The following is a 23,269-nucleotide window of genomic DNA, read 5'->3' on the forward strand; positions in this document are numbered from 1 at the left end:
AAGCTGAACATTTGCTGAACGCAGAGGTGCTGTATGTTGGGTACTCGATCGGTTTGAGCGCGAATAAGTTTGACTACATCAACCGCGTTAACAAACGCTTCCTCTTACAGTCTAGGTGGGTACATAGACACACTCCCCCTCGTTGCTATGCATCTCCATGGATGGATCTTGCATGTGCGTAATTTTTTTTGTTTTACATGTAATGTTTCCCAACATGATAAATGATAAACCAAAGGAAAATGCAAAATGAAAACTCAACATTTGTTTTCATGTAAGGAAACTTCAAACACAATATATCTAAAAAGTGCCTGTCACTATGCTATCTGCCATAATTATGAGGTCATGGAAACAAAGAAGTAATAAATATTTTCTTGTTATTTCCAACTGTAAATTGATAGCTAAGCAGATCAAAATAATACTGCTGAAATCTGTACATGCAATTTTAAAGCGCAAACTATGGCAAAAAAGTGTGAAGCACAGTACAACAGAATTAACTCACCCCTTCGTATGATCTATGGTCAGTGTCATAAGCTGATTTTATTTAATTCCAAAGGGGAGTGATTCTACAATAATCATAATTGAAGCAATCATGTCAGAAATTCATGAAACTGATTTGTAGTGTGTACAATAAGAACAAGGAAAAAAGGACCATAAATGGCCACCCATAAGTTGATTTTCATTACCTTTTAAACACATTCTCCATGAAGGGGTTAATAATGCCATCACATGGGATAAACATCATAACTGTAAGTGCGATAACATGTTTATTAATTAAAACGTCATTGGCACAGCCACACAGTTGCTAACCCCTACTTCAGATAAATGTAGTAGTATCACAAGACAAAAGGAGAATTTAAGGAATTACAGTATTACATGAACTCATGTTTTCTGTATCTGGTGGCACGTAACTCTACCTAACTTGGGTGTATCTCTGGCACCTTGGTCAATGTTTAATATCCTGCAAAAAAGCACTGCATCATGAATCATTGTCTACTTCAATGCAAAAAAAAGCAGCACGAAAGTCTTTTTCAATGCAATGGAAAAGGATAAAAGTTAATAATACCTCTCGATGGTAATCAGTAACTAATCTCCTATATGCTTGAGTTCTTCAAGGTGAAGTAGAATTGGTTCATGTATTGTATCCTGATGTGGACAATCTCAACTGAAGAAAAGTGCTTGCATAGCCAGCATAGCCAGCTGCCAAATTTCCATGGACTTCATTACGAACACTCCATAGTCATCGGAGCATGGAAAAGGTAAAATTACAATACACATGCTAGAGCAAGAGATAAAGAAAACTCAAAATATGAGAACAAAAATATGGATGTAATTCCACTAAAATAGAAAATTCCTATTTCCGGAGGAACCCAAATAAAGCATCCTCTAAAATATTTTCCTCCAAATAAAAAATTAAGATCATCATATAGATGGCGACAACCGCTAAAAGACCTCATATGGAAGAGAATCACTGAACATTCTAAAGATATGAAGCATGAAAAACAACATATACAGAGTGCCATACATTATTTTTCGGTCACTAGCTAAAGCATGAAAAAGTAGGCGCCTGGTTTGAAAAGGAAAATAATCCTTATTCTGCATGATAGGTCACACACAAGAAAAATCAACATTAACCATTACAAAGGTGATTAGGACAATGAAACTTTGTATGCTAGATGCCCAATCTCATTTTTTCCATTCTTGTGTGAGATAGTTAAGTGTCCTCATTCACTCTTACAATATATATTTGCCAAACCAAGGAGTCTTGTGGCTTCCCTAAAACTCAAAGTTAGGCATATGCTAAGAGATGAAGCCCATAACAGATTGCCCCAGGAAGAATTACATGAAATTCCTTCTTTCCAACAAAAATTTCAATATATTTCTTTATTCATAGAAATATAAGTGAGTATCTGATTACAAGGGAAATACACCCTCTTAAGGCAAGTATATAGTTCATAATGCTCACGTAGCATGCACAAAACACAGATCGGCCATGTAATCGTCACTTGCTGATAGGTTATTATTTTTATTTCCTTGTTTGGTGAAGATGATAAGGTCAACAGTGATGTGTCAGACATGTTATTCTTTAGAAAATAAATTTGTAAAATACATTAGAACATTTATTTTAGCTTTCACAATATTGACAAATATCACGTGTAGCTTTAGAGTCATTGATACATCCATTTTGCATCATGGTTTTATATTGATATTTATTGCATTATGGGATATTATTACACATTATGGCACACTACTTATGCCTTTTCTCTCTTATTTCACAAGGTTTACATGAAGAGGGAGAATGCCGGCAGCTGGAATTCTGGATTGGAAAAGGAGAAAATCTAAGAGACATATTCTGCACCACTCCAAAAGTCCTAAAACTTCACGGAGAATTATTTTGGAATATATAAAAAATATCGGGTGAAAAGAGTACCTGAGGGGACCCACCAGGCAGCCATAATGGTGGGGGCGCGCCCCTTGCCTTGCCGTCCACCTGGCAGGCCCCCAATGCCCATCTTCTTCTATATGAAGGATTTTTACCTGGAAAAAATTAGGATGAAGCTTTTGGGACAAAACACCACCGTTTCGAGGCGGAACTTGGGCAGAACAAATCTAGGGCTCTGGCAGAGCTGTTCTACAGGGGAAACTTCCCTCTGGGAGGGGGAAATCAAAGCCATCGTCATCACCAACGATCCTCTCATCGAGAGGGGGTTAATCTCCATAAACATCTGCACCAGCACCATCTCCTCTCAAACCCTAGCTCATCTCTTGTATCCGATCTTTGTCTCAAAACCTCAGATTGGTACCTCTGGGTTGCTAGTAGTGTTGATTACTCCTTGTAGTTGATGCTAGTTGGTTTATTAGGGTGAAGATCATATGCTCAGATCCTTAATGATAATTATTACTCCTCTGATTATGAACATGAATATGCTTTGTGAGTAGTTACGTTTGTTCCCGAGGACATGGGAGAAGTCTTGCCATAAGTAATCATGTGAACTTGGTATTCATTTGATATTTTGATCAGATGTATGTTGTGTCTCCTCTAGTGGTGTTATGTGAACATCGACTACATGACACTTCACCATTGTTTGGGCCTAGGGGAAGGCATTGGGAAGTAAAAAGTAGATGATGGGCTGCTAGAGTGACAAAAGCTTAAACCCTAGTTTATGCATTGCTTCATAAGGGGATGATTTGGATCCATAAGTTTCATGCTATTGTTTGATTTATCTTAATTCTTCGTTCGTAGTTACAGATGCTTGCAAGAGGGGTTAATCATAAGTGGGAGGCTTGTCCAAGAAAGGACAGCACCCAAGCACCGGTCCACCCACGTATCAAATTATGAAAGTAACAAACGTGAATCATATGAGCATGATGAAAACTAGCTTGACAGTAATTCCCATGTGTCCTTGGGAGCACTTTGCTTTATATAAGAGTTCGTCTAGGCATGTCCTTTGCTAAAAAAAAGATTGGGCCACCTTGCTGCGCCTTAGTTACTTTTGTTACTTGTTACCCGTTACGAATTGTCTTATCACACACAACTATCTGTTATCGACAATTTCAGTGCTTGCAGAGGATACCTTGCCAAAAACCGCCTGTCATTTCCTTCTACTCCTCATCGGGTTCGACACTCTTACTTATCAAAAGGACTATGATAGATCCCCTATACTTGTGGGTCATCAAGACTCTTTTCTGGCACCGTTGCCGGAGAATGAAGCGCCTTTGGTAAGTAGAATTTGGCAAGGAGACATTTATATAGTGTGCTGAAATTTATTGTCACTTGTTACTATGGAAAATAATTGTTTGTGGGGTTTGTTCGGGGTATCTTCACCCCGAACGGAAGAGAAAATAGTTGCCCCTCAACCTATTGCACCTACTTAAAATATTTATTATGAAATTCTTTTTGGTATAATAGAGAAACTGCTAGCTAATCCTTATACAGGAGATGGAACATTACATCCTGATATGCATCTAATCTATGTGGATGAAGTTTGTGGATTATTTAAGCTTGCAAGTTTTCCCAAGGATGAAGTCAAGAAGAAGGTCTTCCCTTTATCTTTTAAGCAGAAGTCATTAACATGGTATAGGCTATGCGATGATATTGGGACTTGGAACTACAATCGATTGAAATTGGAATTTCATCAGAAGTTTTATCCTATGCATGTAGCTCATCATGATTAGAATTACATTTATAATTTTTGGTCTCATGGGGGATAAAGTATGGCCTAGGCTTGGGGGAGTGTCGGTGTCAAAACTGGCGGATCTCGGGTAGGGGGTCCTGAACTGCGCGTCTAGGCCGGATGGTAACAGGAGGCAGGGGACATGATGTTTTACCCAGGTTTGGGCCCTCTTGATGGAGGTAAAACCCTACGTCCTGCTTGATTAATATTGATGATATGGGTAGTACAAGAGTAGATCTACCACGGGATCAGAGAGGCTAAACCCTAGAAGCTAGCCTTTGGTATGATTTTTGTTCGTCCTACGGACTAAAACTCTCCGGTTTATATAGACACCGGAGAGGGCTAGGGTTACACAGAGTCGGTTAAAATGGTAGGAGATCTACATATCAGTACGCCAAGCTTGCCTTCCACGCCAAGGAAAGTCCCTTCCGGACATGGGACGAAGTCTTCAATCTTGTATCTTCATAGTCCAGGAGTCCGGCCGAAGGTATAGTCCGGCCATCCGGACACCCCCTAATCCAGGACTCCCTCAGTAGCCCCTGAACCAGGCTTCAATGACAACGAGTCCGGTCCGCAGATTCTCTTCCGCATTGCAAGGCGGGTTCCTCCTCCAAGTACTTCATAGAAGATTTTGAACACAAAGGTGTGTCCAGCTCTGCAAAATAAGTTTCCACATATTGCCATAGAGAGAATAATATTTACACAAATCTAATCTGCTGACGTATTCCATAGTGTGACATCACACCACGGCCAAGTCTTTATTCGAATCGTTTTACTGTCCTACCTCAGCGCGTTTAGCGAGGCGGTTTCCTTGGCACGTCTTGTTAAAGCAGAGATCGTGTCCCCTTATTCCGGGATTCTCATCAATACGGGTGTGGGTAACCCAACCGCGCCATTGACTATGGTGCTTGGGAGATAAGTGAGTTTTACCAGGCTGGTGGGTGCGCATAGTCGCGTCCGCCAATATAAGGGGATAAGGATCCACCTTTTCATCCACGCCTTCTTCCTCCTTTGCCTATCCATTTCCGCGCACTCGAGCTCCAGCGCCCAAGTCCGCACACCCCACCTCAACCTTCTCCAGCCATGTCCGGAGCGGGAGGCAACTGGATGGTCTCCTCCGTCACGGAGGGACACATCAAAAGATTGAGGAAGGCCGGATACTTGTCTAACGACATTGCGCACCGGCTTCCCAAAGAGGGGAAGCTCATCCGCACCCCTAGGCCCCATGAGAGGGTGGTGTTCCTCCCCCATTTCCTCTGCGGACTGGGCTTCCCTCTCCACCCATTTGTCTGGGGGCTCATGGTCTACTATGGCCTGGATTTCCACGATCTAGCCCCAAACTTTGTCCTCAACATATCGGCGTTTATCGTCGTGTGCGAGGCTTTCTTCCGCATCCACCCCCATTTCAGCCTATGGCTCAAGACTTTCAATGTCAAGCCGAAGGTGGTGCGCGGCACCCAAGCGGAGTGCGGAGGCGCCATGGTGGGCAAGATTACCAACGTCGTATGCTTCGAGGGCTCCTTCGTGGAATCCCTAAAGGGGTGGCAGTCGGGGTGGTTTTACATCACCGAGTCGCATGACCCTGAATGGGTCGCCGCCCCCCAGTTCCGATCCAGACCCCCTATGCGGCTCGCCTCCTGGAAAGAGATGGGCCTATCGTGGGGTAAAAAAGGAGAGCTGACCGGACTCCAAACATGCGTCCAAACCCTGGTGGACAGGAAGCTCAAACTTGTCAACGTAGTCCAGGTAATGCTCATCCGCCGGATCCTCCCGTGTCAACAACGGTCTTTCAACCTGTGGGAGTTCGACCCGGCACGGCACCGAACTCTGAGCAGGCTCTTTGACACGACGTACGAAGATTCCTGGAAGGTGCTTTTCAAGGGTGTCGAAGCCCCCGCATCCGCTACCGAGGATCGCGGATTCAGCACGCAGTGTCACGCTCGTGCGGTAAGCTTTTTTCACCTTTTACAGGGTATTAGTTTCTCATAGTTTGACTCCATGCGGGATCTAAGCTCCCTTACCTTTGACAGGATTGGCAGGAGACGTCCGGACAGATCAACTGTCCGGCTCCATTGCCCGAAGGCCCAATGGACGCTAGCTTGGCGAAGCTGCTGTTTCCGGCACCCTACATGGTGCCGGAGAAGAAGGCCAAGAAGAAGGCCAAGGGACTCAAAACGAGTGCCCGGCGCCAGGAGGTGTCGGATTCATCATCCGACGACTCCAAGGCGCACTCCTCCCATGAAGACGAGGAGGAGGAAGAAGAGACCTCTCCCCCCCCCCCAACGGGGGGAGGGAAGAAAAGGAAGGCCGCCCCAACCGGGGAGGCCGAAGGGTCCAAGAGGGGGAAGAACCCTCCTCCGGACTACTCCACCAACACTGACGACGGGAAGAGGAGTGGCCGCACAGGGGCCAAGCCCCTGGCGAAATCGCAAGTATCCGGATACTAGAGTGATTCATAGTATTCCCCCATTGCACAACTTTTCCTTACGTCGAACATGATTGTGCAGTCCACCCATGGCCGGGCTCGACGAGTCGTCGAGCGGCTCCCTGGACTCATCGGATGTGAATTCGCTTCCGACGGCTTCCTCCCCCACCCTACGGACGGCGCCGAGGTGGCGTCCCAACAGGTTCCAAGCCAGGAGGAGGTGGTCCTTGAGGCACCACAAGGCAACCTCCCAGACTCCAGGCGTAAAGGGGATATAACCCCCAAGGGCTCCAAGTCCGGCCTTGAGCCGGACACCGCGCCGGAACCTTCAACGGTTCCGGACTCTGGTAGGCAGCCTCCTTCCAAGTGGAGCAAGCCTACCGAGCCGGTGACCTCCGTCCAACCGGAGGCACTGGACAATTTGCTGGAGACGCTTAACGGCGCCTCCATCGACGAGGAGCACCGCACTATTATTAGTGTGGTGATCCAGAAGGTTCAATCCGCCAAGAGCGGACTGACTGAAGGCTATGCCAGCCTTTTAACAGGCTTTGAGGTAAGTAAAGAATGTGTAAAACTATTACCGCATACACAGTAGCCCCTGATGCTCTGTTCGGCGTTCAGAAAGAAAAGACGAATAGAGGATCTAATAACATTCGCAGGAGTCTAACATAATCAAGTCAATAGGCGTATGCAGGCTTCGCTGCTGGCCTCCACCGCACTGACTGCGGAGGTGGATACGCTGAAGCAGTACCTCGAGCGGTCCGAGCAAGAGCTCGGCCTAGCCAAGCAGCAGTTCGAGGAGAAGGAAGGTAAGAAATACCTTATTGAAATATGTGAAAGGTGCGATTGCAAAAAGTGACAGGATTAATGCGGCTATTGTAGGGGCCACAACTGAGGTGGCGACCCTTAAGCAAGCGCTGTCCGAGGCCGAGAAGAGGGCGGCCACGGAGCGCGCCAAGCAGGAGAAGCATGAGACGAAGGTTGGCGAGGTGCGCCAAGAGCTCCAGGCTCTCATGAAAAAACATGAGAGTTTGGAGCTTGACTCGAAGACACGAGAGTCTGAGCTTGCGGCAGCCATTGAAGATGCCAAGTCTGCCAAGGCCGAAGCCCAGAAGGCCCTCCTAGAGGTTGAGGCAATAAAAAGGATAGCGGCGGGTAAGGCATTCTTTATGCAAAGCAAGCACGTAAAAGTGAATTACTTGTCACTTACCTGAATCCGGAGCTCTCCAGGAGCATTCGCAGACTTGCCCCGTAGAGTGTCGGATGCCGCCGCCTTCTACCGAGCCGAGGAGGGAAGCTCGACGGAGAAGGTGTTTTGGTCTCAGTATGCTAAGGCCGAACACCCGGTGCCCTTAAGCGACTAGCTGAAACAGCTGGTCGAGCTCCATAAGGTGTCCGAACAGGCCATGAAGGGCCTCATAGTCCGGCTGTGGCCTGGAGAGGCCATGCCTAGGAGCTACTTCAGGCTGGTGAGGCGGCTGGTGGAGGCCTGTCCAAGGATCGAAGTCATCAAGCACTCCGTATGCATCGAGGGTGCCCGTGGGGTGCTTGCCCGTGCGAAGGTGCACTGGGGCAAGCTGGATGCTGAGAAGCTTGTGAAGGACGGGCCACCGCCGGGCAAGGAGCATTGCAAGCCCGAGATGTATTATGAGGGTGTTTTGAAGGGTTCCCGCCTTGTGGCGGATAAATGTTCCATCGATGTAATTTTTCAGTAAACTCACTCGTTTTGTCCTGTGCGCTGAAAACTTGTTTATGTGCGCTAAGCAATGCTTTTTTAATTTAAAATATTACCTTCTATGCGGCCTTTTATCAAATTTGAGAGATGGCGAGTCGTCGGCTTCTGCCCCCATGGCACGAGTGCTGGGGTGTTCGGGATAAACATGAGCTCTCTTTTTCCCATTCTTGGGTCCTTCGAGGGAGGCGCTCAACACAACGAACAAGGCAATCAGACTATAATGCTTGAACACACTCAATTAGCCATAGAATTCGATAATTTTAAATTTCGGTGAAGCCCCTGGTGTTCGGAAGACCGAGTTTGGGGCGCTATCCATGCCTAGGCCGGAGAAAACCGACTCCTCGCTCTAAGCGTCATAAGTCTTTACGGACTCGAAAACCTCTCGAACAACGACAAGCTCTCGCCTCATCATGACAGTCAGTTTTAGCTTTCTCTACTGAGGTGCTTAGCCCAGCTCAACTGGGGCACAATCACAGTAGTTCTCCTAGTGCTACCTTAGCCGATATAACGGAACGTAAGGTACCAAAACATAGGAGCCGGGCAAACCCAACTATTGACCCAAGACATGATTCGGAGCCGATGCATATAATGCTATAAGTTCGGGGTGCCTCACTTGTGAAAGTGTTCAGACTTCTCACACTGTATTGTGGGGTACTTAAGCCCCTGGCGTATTGGCCGTACCAAAGTGTATGGGTACAACATGTCATTAATGAACATATATTCGTAAAAAAGGTAATGCAATAATAGACGAAAGCTATGCATTGTTTATTTAAAAAAGTTGCGATCAAAGCAGAACGATACAAATAGTGCAATAAGCAACAGATGGGACTATCAAATATGTCCTTTCCAGGGGCGAGCTGTGGAATGTTATGCGAAACAGGTATACTGCTCGTTATAGAGACCACCTTAGAGTTCCATAGTGCAGCGTAGCTTTCTGCGTCCCTGGTTGTATCGTTTGTGCGGCAATTGTACTGCCGGACAAGCCTTTCGAAGAATGGAGTCCTGAAAATAAGAGAAAATTAAGAAATCATCAGCCCCTAGTGCGGTTTAAGCCGCATTTCGGGCGTGCCGTGATGGTGCCCCTCCCCCTGTGCCCATGGTATTTCCAGAGAGTAGTTATGTACGCGTAGCACTGGTTTCACAAGTTCGCGAGGGCTGGGGTTGGGGCCGCATTGCTATGCTTACTCTGAACGTGCCGGGCGGTCTTGGTGTAGGTTACTCCAGGCGCGCTTGACGGTGTCCAGATGTTTAATGGCCCGACTAGAGAATTACCTTGAGAGGCTGCTTTGTACTTCCGCTGTGACAGCCGCCGTATGCTCCTCCGTTTAGAGAGAGCGTTCGGTGTTTCCATTGACCGTGATGATGCCTCGAGGGCCTGACATCTTGAGCTTGAGGTATGCGTAGTGCGACACCGCATTGAACTTGGCAAATGCAGTTCGCCCGAGTAGTGCGTGATAGCCACAACGGAACGGGACTATGTCGAAGATTAACTCCTTGCTTCAGAAATTATCCGGAGATCCTAAGACCACTTCAAGTGTAACTGAGCCTGTATAGTTGGCTTCTACACCTGGTATGCCGCCTTTAAAGGTCGTTCTGATGGGTTTAATCCTCGAGGGATCAATGCCCATTTTCCGCACTGTATCCTAATAAAGCAGGTTCAGGCTGCTACCACTGTCCATAAGGACTCTAGTGAAGTGAAATCCGTCAATAATTGGGTCTAGAACCAATGCGGCGAATCCGCCATGATGGATGCTAGTGGGGTGGTCCCTTCGATCAAAAGTGATCGGGCAGGAAGACCATGGGTTGAACTTTGGGGCGAGTGGCTCCATCACGTATACGTCCCTTAGCACACGCTTCCGCTCCCTCTTGGGGATGTGGGTTGCGTAGATCATGTTCACCATCCACACTTGTCGGGGAAAACCTTTCTATCCACTGTTGTTCGGCGGCCAGGGCTCCTCCTCGTCATCGCTATGCAGCCCCTTGTCTCTGCTTTCGGCATTTAACTTGCCTACCTGCTTGAACACCCAACAATCCCTGTTGGTGTGATTGGCTGGTTTTTCGGGGGTGCCATGTATCTGGCATGAGCGGTCGAGTATTCGGTCCAAACTGGACGGGCCCGGAGTATTTCTTTTGAATGGTTTTTTTCGCTGACTGGGTTTAGAGCCTTTGAATCCGGCATTAAGTGTCGTATCCTCAACATTGTCGCCATTAATGTGGTGCTTTTGCTTGTAGCGATGCGACCTACCACTGCTGTCCTTGGTATCCGAATTACCAGGGCTCTTGGTCATGTTACCACTGCGAGCTAGCCAGCTGTCTTCTCCTGCGCAAAAGCGGGTCATAAGTGTCGTGAGGGCTGCCATGGATTTCGACTTTTCCTGTCCTAGGTGCCATGCAAGCCACTTGTCACGGATGTTATGCTTGAAGGCTGCTAGGGCCTCTGCATCTGGACAGTCGACGATTTGATTTTTCTTGGTTATGAACCGTGTCCAGAATTGTCTAGCCGATTCCTCTGGCTGCTGAATTATGTGGCTTAGGTCATCGGCGTCTGGTGGTCGCACATAAGTGCCCTAGAAATTGTCGAGGAATGCAGCTTCCAGGTCCTCCCAACAAGCAATTGATTCTGCTGGCAAGCTGTTAAGCCAATGCCGAGCTGGTCCTTTAAGCTTGAGTGGGAGGTATTTGATGGCGTGTAGGTCATCACCGCGGGCCATGTCGATATGAAGGAGATAGTCCTCGATCCATATCGCAGGATCTGTTGTGCCATCGTATGATCCGATGTTCACGGGTTTGAAACCCTCGGGGATTTGATGATCCATTACTTCATCTATGAAGCATAGTGGGTGTGCGGTGCCTCTGTATTGGGCTATATCACGACGCAGCTCAAACGAGCTTTGTCTACTATGTTCGGCCCGGCCGGATTTACTGTATCCGGCGTGACGAGTACCATCTCGTGCCGTGGGGCGCCCACGCGATCCGTAGATCGACCTTGTTTGCCTTGCCTTGTCCTCCAATATGTCTCGCAGGTCTGGCGCATTTTCCCATGCCTTGGTATTTTTTGAGCGACATTGGGGTGTGGCTTGAGTGGAGGGCCGAGAGGCCTCTCTGTCGCGGCCACGGGGTGGCCGGTCGGCCGCATCATGCGCTGGTGATGTAGGTTTAGGTGCTTCCTCCTCTAATTTGGGTAGCAACCTGCGCTTTGGGTAGCTCTTGGAGGGGCGTTCGAGTTCATACTCTTCGGCCGCAAGGACTTCAGTCCATCTATTGGCTAGCAAATCTTGATCAGCTCTAAGCTGTTGCTGTTTTTTCCTGAGGCTTCTCGCCGTGGCCATAAGCCTGCGTTTGAAACGCTCTTGTTCGACAGGATCCTCTGGCACGACAAATTCATCATCGTCGAGGCTTGCCTCGTCTTCGGAGGGAGGCATATAATTATCGTCCTCGACCTCTCTGTCTGCTGCTCTCTCATGAGGGCTGGTTTCTCTATCCTCCTGTGCTGAATCTTGCTGGAGGTGGTTGTCTTCAGCACTGTCTGGGGTGTTATTGTCTCCCGTGCCGGAATCACCGTTTTTGTTTTGGCGGGATTTAGAGCGGCGCCGCTGACGCCGGCGCTTAGGCTGCTTCTTGGAGGGGTCATCCTCTGCTGTTCCATCGCCATTGCCTTCTTTTGGGATGTCCACCATGTATATATCATACGACGAGGTGGCTTTCCAGTGCCCTATAGGCGCTGGTTCTTGATCGTCTCCTGCATCAGCGTCCATACCGTCGATGTCTTCGGAGTCGAAGTCGAGCATGTCGGTTAAATCATCGACAGTGGCTATGAAGTGGGTGGTGGGTGGGCTTTGAATTTCTTCATCATCCGCATCCCAACCTTGCTGACCATAGTCCGGCCAGGGCTCTCCTGACAAAGAGAGAGACTTTAGTGAATTCAGAATATCGCCGAAGGGCGAGTGCTGAAAGATGTCCGCGGCGGTGAACTCCATGATCGGCACCCAACCGGGTTCGATCGGTCGGGGCGCGGAGGGCTCGGAGTCTGGAGAGGAGTCCGGCTCCTTGGAGTCACGGGCTTCACAAAGAATAGGGCTGGTGTTCGGCTCGATCGCCATAGAGATTGCAGCCCCCAAGGCGGTGTCTAACCACCCATCCTCGGTTGGTGTGATCGGCTCCGAGCTAGGGGTCGGAGCAGACACAGGTGCGGCCTCCAGGGCACTGTTCGGCGGCAGAGCTAAATCATGCCCATCGTGACAGCATGGCGCGCTCGGCTGTGGCTCGAATCCATCGAAGATCAAGTCTCCGCGGATGTCGGTCGTGTAGTTCAAACTTCCAAATCTGACCTGATGGCCAGGGGCGTAGCTTTCGATCTGCTCCAGATGACCAAGCAAATTGTCCCGCAGTGCAAAGCCGCCGAATACGAAGAAATGTCCGGGGAGAAAAGTCTCACCCTGGATTGCATCGATGTTGATGATCGGAGAAGCCATCGGGCCTAAAAGTGACGACACAAAGGAACTCTCAATGAAAGCACCAATGTCAGTGTCAAAACTGGCGGATCTCGGGTAGGGGGTCCCGAACTGCGCGTCTAGGCCGGATGGTAATAGGAGGCAGGGGACACGATGTTTTACCCAGGTTTGTGCCCTCTTGATGGAGGTAAAACCCTATGTCCTGCTTGATTAATATTGATGATATGGGTAGTACAAGAGTAGATCTACCACGAGATCAGAGAGGCTAAACCCTAGAAGCTAGCCTATGGTATGATTGTTGTTCGTCCTACGGACTAAAACTCTCTGGTTTATATAGACACCGGAGAGGGCTAGGGTTACACAGAGTCGGTTACAATGGTAGGAGATCTACATATCCGTATCGCCAAGCTTGCCTTCCATGCCAAGGAAAGTCCCTTCCGGACACGGGACGAAGTCTTCAATCTTGTATCTTCATAGTCCAGGAGTCCGGCCGAAGGTATAGTCCGGCCATCCGGACACCCCCTAATCCAGGACTCCCTCAGGGAGGCTTAAGTCAATGTTATATTCATGCCCCAATCATGAGCTCTCAAGAGAAATAATTATTCAGAATTTTATGCTCGGCTTTCTCGTAATGATCAATCCATCACTAATTCAGGATGTTGCTAATGCGACACTACGATCAGAGACCCTTTGACGAAATTGTGTGCGATGCAATAATCACAAATAGTGGTGTAAAATAACCTTCAAAAAAGGTGCAAAACATTTGCGATGGAGGATGCATCAAACACGGTTCAGATTTTAGTTGCGTGTGTGATGCATGGCATACGATTCAGTTCAATTAACTGTTTGCGATGAGGAGGGACAAAAGAAATGGGCAGCCAGATGAAGGCGTGTGCGATATACATCATACAGTTCACTTGGATGAACTATTTGTGATTAGGCAAGACAAAAGAAACGGTCAACCAGATCAAGGTGTGTGCGATATACGGCATGCGGTTCACTCGGATGAACTATTTGCATTGAGACAAGAGAACATAAATAGTTCAACTTTACAAGATGTGTGTGATACGCGGCAAACAGGTCTGTAATCGGAAACATGTGCGAAGACCGATAACAACACAGATGATTACTACTAACAAGCCGCGTGAGCAAACGATCGCCGGTATACAATTGTGAGTGATTTATGAAAAAATCACCAACGAGTTCCATTGTTTAGTCCATGTGCGATGTGATTTTATTCGTTCGCACAACATATATACTTAAAAAGACAGCATTGCATAACCAAATTAAGCATACAATTACACAAGTGACTACACACATAACATTTCTACACACCAAAGTAAGCAATTACATGCATACTAAAGTAGGAGAAACAAGGATCTAATCATCTACTTATTGTTGCGACGACGCTTGCCATTGCTCTGCTTCCGGCTGGATCCATGGCCATTTTGGGGAAGGAGGCACTTCCTCATGTCAACAAACCGCGTGTACATGTCGTAGCTCGTGTATGCCTCCTTGGCCGCGTACCCGACGTGAGCTTTGTCGAGTTTCTCCATCCAGACCGAGTGCCAGGAACACTTGTCCTTGTTGCACGAATCCTTCATGTCTCTGTAGTAGGGGTCGATGATGGCCTCAGCGAGGTGAATCGGTGAGTCCTTCTCATGCTCCTTGCCGCCCCAGATCTTGTATTAGCCCTGGATGTCAACAAGATTCTGGCAGGCGATGCCCGAATTCTCGAGCGCCTTTACATCGTTGGTGATGTCCACCGTAGCGTACATGTAGTGGGGGCTGTTGACAAACCTAGCGAAACGCTCACAAGGCCTTGTGGCCAGGCAGTAGTGGTAGACGAGGACGTGGTGGCGCATGCACATCTTGGCGATGGAGACCTTGTGACGAGACCCGGGTGAACTCGAGGTCTAACCCGACCACCTTGTACTTCTCCTCGGCAAGCAACAGCTCCATGATATGGATGGACTGCTCCACCTAGACCGGGTCGTTGGTGTACACCACCGAGAGGTCCATGAACCTTCTGTGGGTGTCGACCATGGCACGCATGGTGAACTGCTGCTCATCGTCGGTAGCTGCTTGGAGCGCCATTAGAGCCGTGCAGGATACCCTTTAAGAATTTCTTGTTGTGGGTGTGCTTCTTGCAATGGTGGGGTGCGATCGAAAGGTTGAAGAGACACAAGGGTTAAATGACCGCTGTAATAAATGGGGGCCGGCCGGCCTGTAATCATCACATCTTGTCACGACGTTCATAGCGGGGGATTCCAGTGCATGCTTGACAACACTGCACCGCACACGTGGGCTCAAAGAGTCACCAAATGTATCATCGGTGAGCCTGTTCCCACGCTACCGTGCAATTTACCGCACAAGCTTCCCACCCGGCTAGTATGGCCATGCGCCGGCTAGAAGAGGGACGAATCGTGGGCGTTTATTGGCAAAAAGCTTTGTAAAAATGAAGTGTGTGGAATGATTTCGGTCATAAGTTTACCCGTGGGTGATGAGGTCAAAGTTACACAGAAGGGTGATGATAGACACTCGAGTGCAATAATTAATTATGCGCTCTACAGGGCACATGGTGGAAGAAACCAACTGTGTGCAATAATGTCGAAGATCGCAGTCGAGTTAGCTATACAGATCGTGTGCTGTGAGATTGACAAGGTAAACAGATTCGAGAATGGTTAATAAAATCTAAGACCATTGCATATTAAGGTCAAAATAGTGCTACCAATATACGAGTCTCATATCATGCTATTTCAATGACTGTACCACAAAAGGTCGAAATATTAGATGGTTCAAATTCCAGAGTTATATGGCTCAAATTCGACGATTACCAGGTTCAAACTGATATTGGAAATGAAATTCACCTCATCAGCTGCAAACGCACACGCTGATCCACTGAACATGGATATCAGAGAGTTCAAACTAATATTACCACTTCTAAGTCTGGTTTCAAAACCTCACAATTTTGCAAAGGGGTCAGCCACTGAGAAGTCATGCATGGGGTTGACACAATGACTTTCGATTACTCTATCATCTGAAGTTCCAAAATGAAATTCAGCATGTTTGGAGCCTATTCCATTCTACAGCAGGCGCCGGTGCAGATCAACAAACCATTCATTTTTTGCTAAGTAAATGTAGGGCAAACCTCATTTCCTTCTGCACCCTTGCTCCGAGAACAAAGAACCTAGCGAATATAATCTCCGGTAAGGTCCCTCTGTAGGAGTTCAAAGTAATTTTTGGGAGATGCAGATCTAGGCATTCGACGTGATTGTTATATTGTATCACATTATCCACCACTTGGCCTAATCTTATTTGCAAAAGAACAAAATGTGTTAGTGCCTACATGCAGTTTTTGAACATTACTACATGCCTATTTGGTCTGCAGGATTTGTAAAATGCACGAACATGCCATCTTTGATTTGACATGATTAACATGGGCATTTGATTACATTCTAGAAAAATGTAGCCTTCTTCACAAGAGGTTGGAGTGGATGAAAAGTTCCCTAAGAAAACTAGTACAGATGAATCCAAAGGAGAAATGCTTATTGATTGTAACCATATGGATCAAGCAACCAATATGGGGGGGACATGTATGTACTGAAATCCTCCAAAAGAATCCTTCAGAAATCATAGTACATTGCCATTGTAAACTTGGAAGAAGGTGTCACAAATTGAACTCCCTTATGGTTAACATTTAACAGGAATAGAACATCACCTCGATATATAGATTCTCCAGGCACGGAAAGCATCTGAGGAAACTGACAACTTGCTCCAGGTTGGGGACGATAGATTCTACTACCAAGACCTTCACTGTGCGCAGTTTCAGGGTCAAGCTTGTCGAAATCATTTTCTGAATGACAGACGAACAAACATCTTCAAGATTAGAAACAAGTTAATTTTTATAAGGAGAGGTAGAAGGCGGCTGTTGTACCTGAATGGGTTTGGATCCGATAACAAGTTTGAAGTCTTTGTCAGACGAGTAGCCCACCACTGTAAATTTCGGCGCAGAAATGACATTGATTCTTGTTGGACCTTCTTGATCAACTACAAGTAATCTCTCAAGTGCTGGTGTGTCCTCAATGACCATACCATGGTACACATCTCGTGATGTCTTCCTGCCGCACTAGCAACACAGATAAATAGTCTGGAGAGTCATGGAGGTGGTGTGGAAGGTACTCAACCCATTGATCGCTTGAAGATGAAGGTACTCGAGTGTAGTACAGCCACGGAGCACGCGCTCCATGTCACCATTTGAGAGGTAGACGACGACAAACTCGAGGTACTTCAGTCGTAGTAGAATAAGAGCGGGTGCGTCATTAAGGGGAGGATGGCAGTTCTTAACTTGGCGACGCATAGCGTAGGCACGAGGCAAAGGGCGGACATTCTCATCGACCGCATATGCCCATCATCAAAATTGAGCTCCTCGAGCTGATCTAGGGCAGGGGATTGGAACCAGTCGTCAAGCTTGGCTCGGTCCTTGCCGTTGGAAGGGAACTTGCCCATTCTAAGGGCTCTAGTTGGGCCAAGGTGACTGCCGAGGATCTTGGAGAATGCATCCAAGCTTTTGCGATAGCCATGGCAGAGCTCATGGCTGTCTATGAGGTCGAGAGGGCTGGAGTTCCATAAGGGGCGCCACCGCCGAGAAAGGACGATTGTCCGCGCCCCATATTTCATTAGGAGGAGGGAGATGATGACTGTCAACACATCATCGGGGAGGCTGCTAATGAAGTCTAGGCCTGCTGGAGTCGCTTGCGGTTCTAGCTTGCCCTGCCTCCGCTTGTTTGCAGCCCCATTCTCCACCTCCGGAGTCTCCTTGTTAGCGGCGCTTTCTGATAGAAATGGGAGTACAGGGAATATTTGGTTAAAACAGGGCAATAGAAAAGTGTATTGGTAACTAGAAGTTATTAGGTAGGAATGTAGTAAGAAAAGGGAATAAAAGTTGGTTGCTTTAATACTACACAATTCATTTGATATTGCTGGGTAAGTCAACATGCAAATAGTTGAAAAGAAAACTTACTTCGAACAAAGTCTGGACGAATGATATCGTCGCGGAAGTTACCATATATCTCATGACCAGGCCCTTTTATGTGCAGTGCAATTATAGTGCCAGCTTTCAGTTCATAAAACTTAGAAATTTCTTTCCAAAAGCCAGTGCCCAAATAGGAGTCACCGCGTTCATCAAGTCTTACAGTAGCAACGATTGTAAATCCATGGTTTGTGTGCAATATGAAATCCCTGCAGTCTTGATTTATGTAAAGGGAAAGATTGTGCACTACAGAATTTGTTGCATAGAAAGGGACGCGCTGCAGAAAATGGTAGGATTGTTAAAGAAAATATGGTAACATGCAAATATGGCCCAAATTGAAAGAACTGTACAGCAGTCAAAATCGAAGGACAAAAATTTATAATTAAACAGATAGGGTAAACATGTTGTCATGGAAATATGAGAGTAATCGAAAGAACAATACATCATTAATTTTCCTAATATACAAAGAAGAGGATAAAAATCCCTTTGACGTATATGGTGCATGTGGCACCTTTTATCCAAATGTAGTCATATTTAGAATATGTTCAGGAAAGTAGGCCATGCAGCCGATTTAGGGTGAGATTGAACATACCACGCGCATACTCAAGTCATCTGGTACAGTGAGATGGAATGTCTGGTGGAGGCTGCAAGGTCCTGATGTGTCCGTAGAGTGTACACTCTATGAACGGAAGAAAACCCTCAAATCAGCTCGAATAAAAATGAATTCACAGTGATTTCGGCTGGGTGATTAAAGGAGGTAGATGAACTGGGATAAGAGATGAGATAATATCTCATTAAATTAGTTACCTTTTTGTCCATGAGAAAGTACCCTCAACACGGCAGATTCCCCAACCGAGCGGATCTGGGTCGACCGCAAGTAGCATTGAGAAAGTCGATGGCGATTGGCGGCGGCAAGCGGAAGTGGCGAAATGCGGTGGGCTTTGCCGGCAGCCTGGCGGCGGTGGCAGGCGTCGAGCTAAGTGTTTACCACCGCGATAGCGGTGCCATGAATAGACACAAACGAGCTTGTGCAGGTGTGAATGGGGACTGGAGGGGTGGCGGGCGGGGTGAGGGTTTTTGTGACGTGGGGATGGTGAGGGTTTTCTATCCGACAAAGAACTTTGGAGGAGACGGATTGCCAGAGCCAACCATGTGTGATTGACGCAAAAGGAAAAATGAAAGTCATTGCACACGGTTCCAATTTTGGGAACCGTGTGTGATTGACGTATTACCTCTGTCTTGGTTTATTGGTCCCCTTTGTAATTTTTACCAAATTTTGACCAAATATTTAACTAAGAAATGTTTATGCATGTCACCAAAAATTATATCATTGAACACTATGCTCAAATACCCATCCAATGATATATTTTTTGCTGACCTGCACTAACATTTCGTCAGTTAAACCTTTGGTCAAAATTTAACGCAAATTATAAAGGGGACCAATAAACCAAGACGGAGGTAGATTCTACCAACTGAACTAATTGCATCCATATCCCATGGTTAGACATAAGTAAACATAGGTTAAACATACTCAGACATAGATAATAAGCGTACACGTACACAATTATAGTTCAACCATAAGTACATATATAGTTCAACTATCATTAAGCATACTGAAGCGTACATAGTTCGGTCCCACATCTCATCTCACATGCCGGCACGATCCTGAAGCTTCTGTAGGTACTTGGCGTACGTTTTGTGCGCCACCCTGCAATAATACTTCTGCTTGAAGGAGCCAATGGCCCGTCCTCTTGCATGCACCAGAAGACTTAGATATGTGTCATGAAGCTTGTGGTTGCAAAATGGGCATTGATAGCCGCCGTTCCAGGTCCTGATATGCCTGTTATGCATTCCCGCATAAAGCTTCCTCAGGATTTGCCTCTTGTACCTCCTCTGGCCATCTTCATCATCGCTGTCCACATCGTCAGACACCACCTATACAAATAGTAAAACAAATTTGGCAACAAATCAATGAATACATGCCGTGAATTAGGATTAGGAATTTATGGCTATTTATTTATACATATCCAGAGATTATAGTATGATTTTTAAGCATAATCGTCTATGTACAGACCAATCTTGAAGAAAATAATGGCACAAACATATGTAGGATATTCAAAATCAATTGTCAAGTCTTGGCTAGGAATTATTAGCACGAACACTCACCCTTGTCGGATTACTAGCAGAAATCATTTGCCTAGATGAAACAACTAATCACTTATCACTTGTACCATTCAAACAATCAATACACTACACGGATCTAACAAAACTTACATAGATTTCACGGATTGGGAGGACATAACCATAGGATTTCATTTCCAAAAAGGGGGAGGCAGGAGTAACCAGAGAAACCCTATGATCTATTTGACACATAAATGGGTATAGATGACTAACCAGCTGTCCGTCGTCATCGGAGTCGTTGCTGCGGTCGTCACCAGAGTCTGTGTGGAACTCCGCCTATGGTTGTGGAAGCTCGACGCCTTCGATGACGTCAAGGTGCAGCGATAACTCGCCGGCGGTGACGACAACCTCTGTTTCCATCTCCACGCCATGCTCCGGTGCTCTAGCAGCCCCGGCATTGCACTCCCTCCGATGGGGCGCTTCGGCGGCATCCTCATACACTGACGGCTTTGAGGACTAAGAGTGACATCGAGGATGCAAGCGGAGAGAGAGGTTGTGTGTGTGGCAAGGATGGAGGGTGCAGCCGCTCGGGCGCACCATTAATATGGAGTAGTGGGAGAGAGGCGGGCTCAAACCGATGGCTCGCCTCCCGTTGAGCCTGCGCACCGGACTGCTGGCATGCCTACCAAATTTTAACACAACTACTCACTTGCCTACCGATGACACTCGCAGCGAGCACGCCTCCGTCAATTCACACACCTGCACGCATGCCTCCCGGTCTATCTGCGCGGTGGACTGCTCGCGTGTGTCCCATCAACTGACGCCTGCTCGCACGGCACACGGGTCACGCGGCGGCACGTATATTGTTTTCTATTTGGATGATTAATTTTGCCGCTTTATTGCTTAATCGAAGCATGGCACATATCCATTGTTGGTCTAACGCTCATGATTCGAATAAATAATCCGTTAGGGATATTGGTTCCACTTATTAATAATCTCCCGTTTGTAATTAGATAAATATTACATCAAAACTGGTCTCAAATTTGACAAAACAATGTACAATGCCACTTTGTATTGGTGTCCATATGACAACATGATAAGTTTCATGAACTTCAAATAAGTTTTGGATGTACTGGAATTTAAAATTCAAGATTCTCAATGTTTGAAATTTGTTGCACAAGGAGTAAACATGCACCCAGTGAGACACATGTGTTTTTGCAATCCATTTAGGTGCACTGTCACGTGTGCATGTAGCTCAAATTTGATTTTGCACATTATACCTGTAGAAAATCAATCAATTAATGTACTAAAACATCTTAATGATCTCTGTGATTTTTTCGAAATTAAAACGTCTCTCCTTTGGTAACATATGTTCACCGCAGGATAATTAATTTAACATGCATCGTAGTTGCGGTGGATTCGCGGTGTGTGTGTGGGTGTGTGCATCTGGGGTGGCGGGTGGCTCGTAGTACACTACGAGTTGTGAGCCATCGTGTGGGTTGGCTGTTTTCTTAGGCAAGCCGGTGCCACATCAGAGTCGTGAATTCTTCATTTAAAACATTACACGACCCTTTCATACATACATGTTTTTGGCCACATGTAGTCGATGGTTGTCCTACATGACACTAGATACTCGCATGTGACACTTTCTGTGTGCCCTCGAGGTCGTCGTCCATCACTTTGACGAATAGCCGGTGGTGAGGTTAATTTGATCCGCAAGGTAGAATCTTTTTGATTGTGTTATGGTGGTATATAGTACACGTCGAAGAGGTGGGAGGGGACTAGCATATATACTATGTGTACGCGTCCGTGAACAAGTACACCTCGCTCAGTGTCGAGACTTTTCTGTTTCCGAGGCACGTGCCACATCAAATTTGTGAAATTGGCTATTCAAACATCACACAACACCTCTTTGGGCCACATGCATGCACGCGGTGGTTCTCCTAGCTAGGACACTCATGTGTGACGCTTCCATCTGTGGGCCCATGAGGCCATCGTCGATGCATGCATGCATCACTTTGACCTACATTGGGAGAGGTTAATTAATTTCACCATCGATGAGGATTCTTTTGGGTTGTACATATTACGGCAGGAGCATATAGTATGCCGTGAAGAGGGGGGAAGGGGACCATCATATGTAGTACGCTTCACGGACCTCGCTCTGTGTGGGTGCATGGATTACGGTTTTTGAGGTATGTGGCACATCAAAGTTGTGCATTTTGGGTATTCAACATATATATGTTTGGCCCACATGCAAAGCGGTGGTGGTTGTCCTCTCGCACCCACTTAAGCGGTTATCAGCGACATCGATGCTTTCCATCTGTGGGCCCGCTTGGTCCATCACTACTTTTTGCTTGACAATAAGAGAGGTTAATTTGACTTAGGAGGGGATAATTTTTTTGCTTGTAATATGGTAATATGTAGGTCATGCTCTAGGATGACATGCATGATACAGTTTGAGCACACACACATGCATGTGTATGCATGAATCCCTCCCATCGAGTCAAAGTGGCTAGTACAATGACATGTCATGAACCGATCTTGCTCTTTGTGGGGAGGTAGTGTATGATTTTTGATGCACGTGCCACGTCAATGTTGTGAAATGGTATTTAAACATGCATGTACGCATAACGTCCATACATATGCATGTAGTGGTTGCCTTCGAATGGTACAGTCCCTCACGTGGTTATCGGTGACAAGCCTATATATTTGTGGGCCCGCGTGGACATCCATGGTCACCTTGACTTACAACAAGATAGGTTACCATGGCGGATTCTTCATTTGGTTCGTGTTACCGTAGTATAGGTCATGGTGAGATTCAAACCTAATTAAATTTGAGCGCATATACTATGCACGCATGCATGCATGAATCCCCGTTGTTGGCTTGAAGTGTGGTGTAACATACATATGCATCGTCAACCTAACCCTCACTCAGTGTGGGGATTTCTAGTTTGAAATCACGGTGCCACATCAAAGTTGTTCCATTGTTACTGAAAAACACACCTCTCCATACATATGTTTGGGCCACACGCATGCAGTGGTTGTCTTCGGGGACTAGCTACTTGCATAATTATTGGCGACCTAGCCCATCTCCGGGGTGCATGGACGACCTTCACTTTGACCAACAACAAGACAGAGGTTGTACGACCAAGGTGGATTATTCTTGGTCCGCTTTATGATCCATCTTGGTGAGATATGCCTCTCTGACCCGCCGACTAAAAGTGTGTGGGGGGGCTGCTACGTACTTCGCACTTTTCTAGGTGAACCTCGGTTGGGGGGCATGCATTCACAGCTTAGGATTCCCTTCGTGGCAACACAAGGTGGGGGGCTGCT

This window comes from Triticum dicoccoides, chromosome 2A (assembly GCF_002162155.2).
Source record: "Triticum dicoccoides isolate Atlit2015 ecotype Zavitan chromosome 2A, WEW_v2.0, whole genome shotgun sequence".
In the NCBI taxonomy this organism is placed as follows: domain Eukaryota; kingdom Viridiplantae; phylum Streptophyta; class Magnoliopsida; order Poales; family Poaceae; genus Triticum; species Triticum dicoccoides.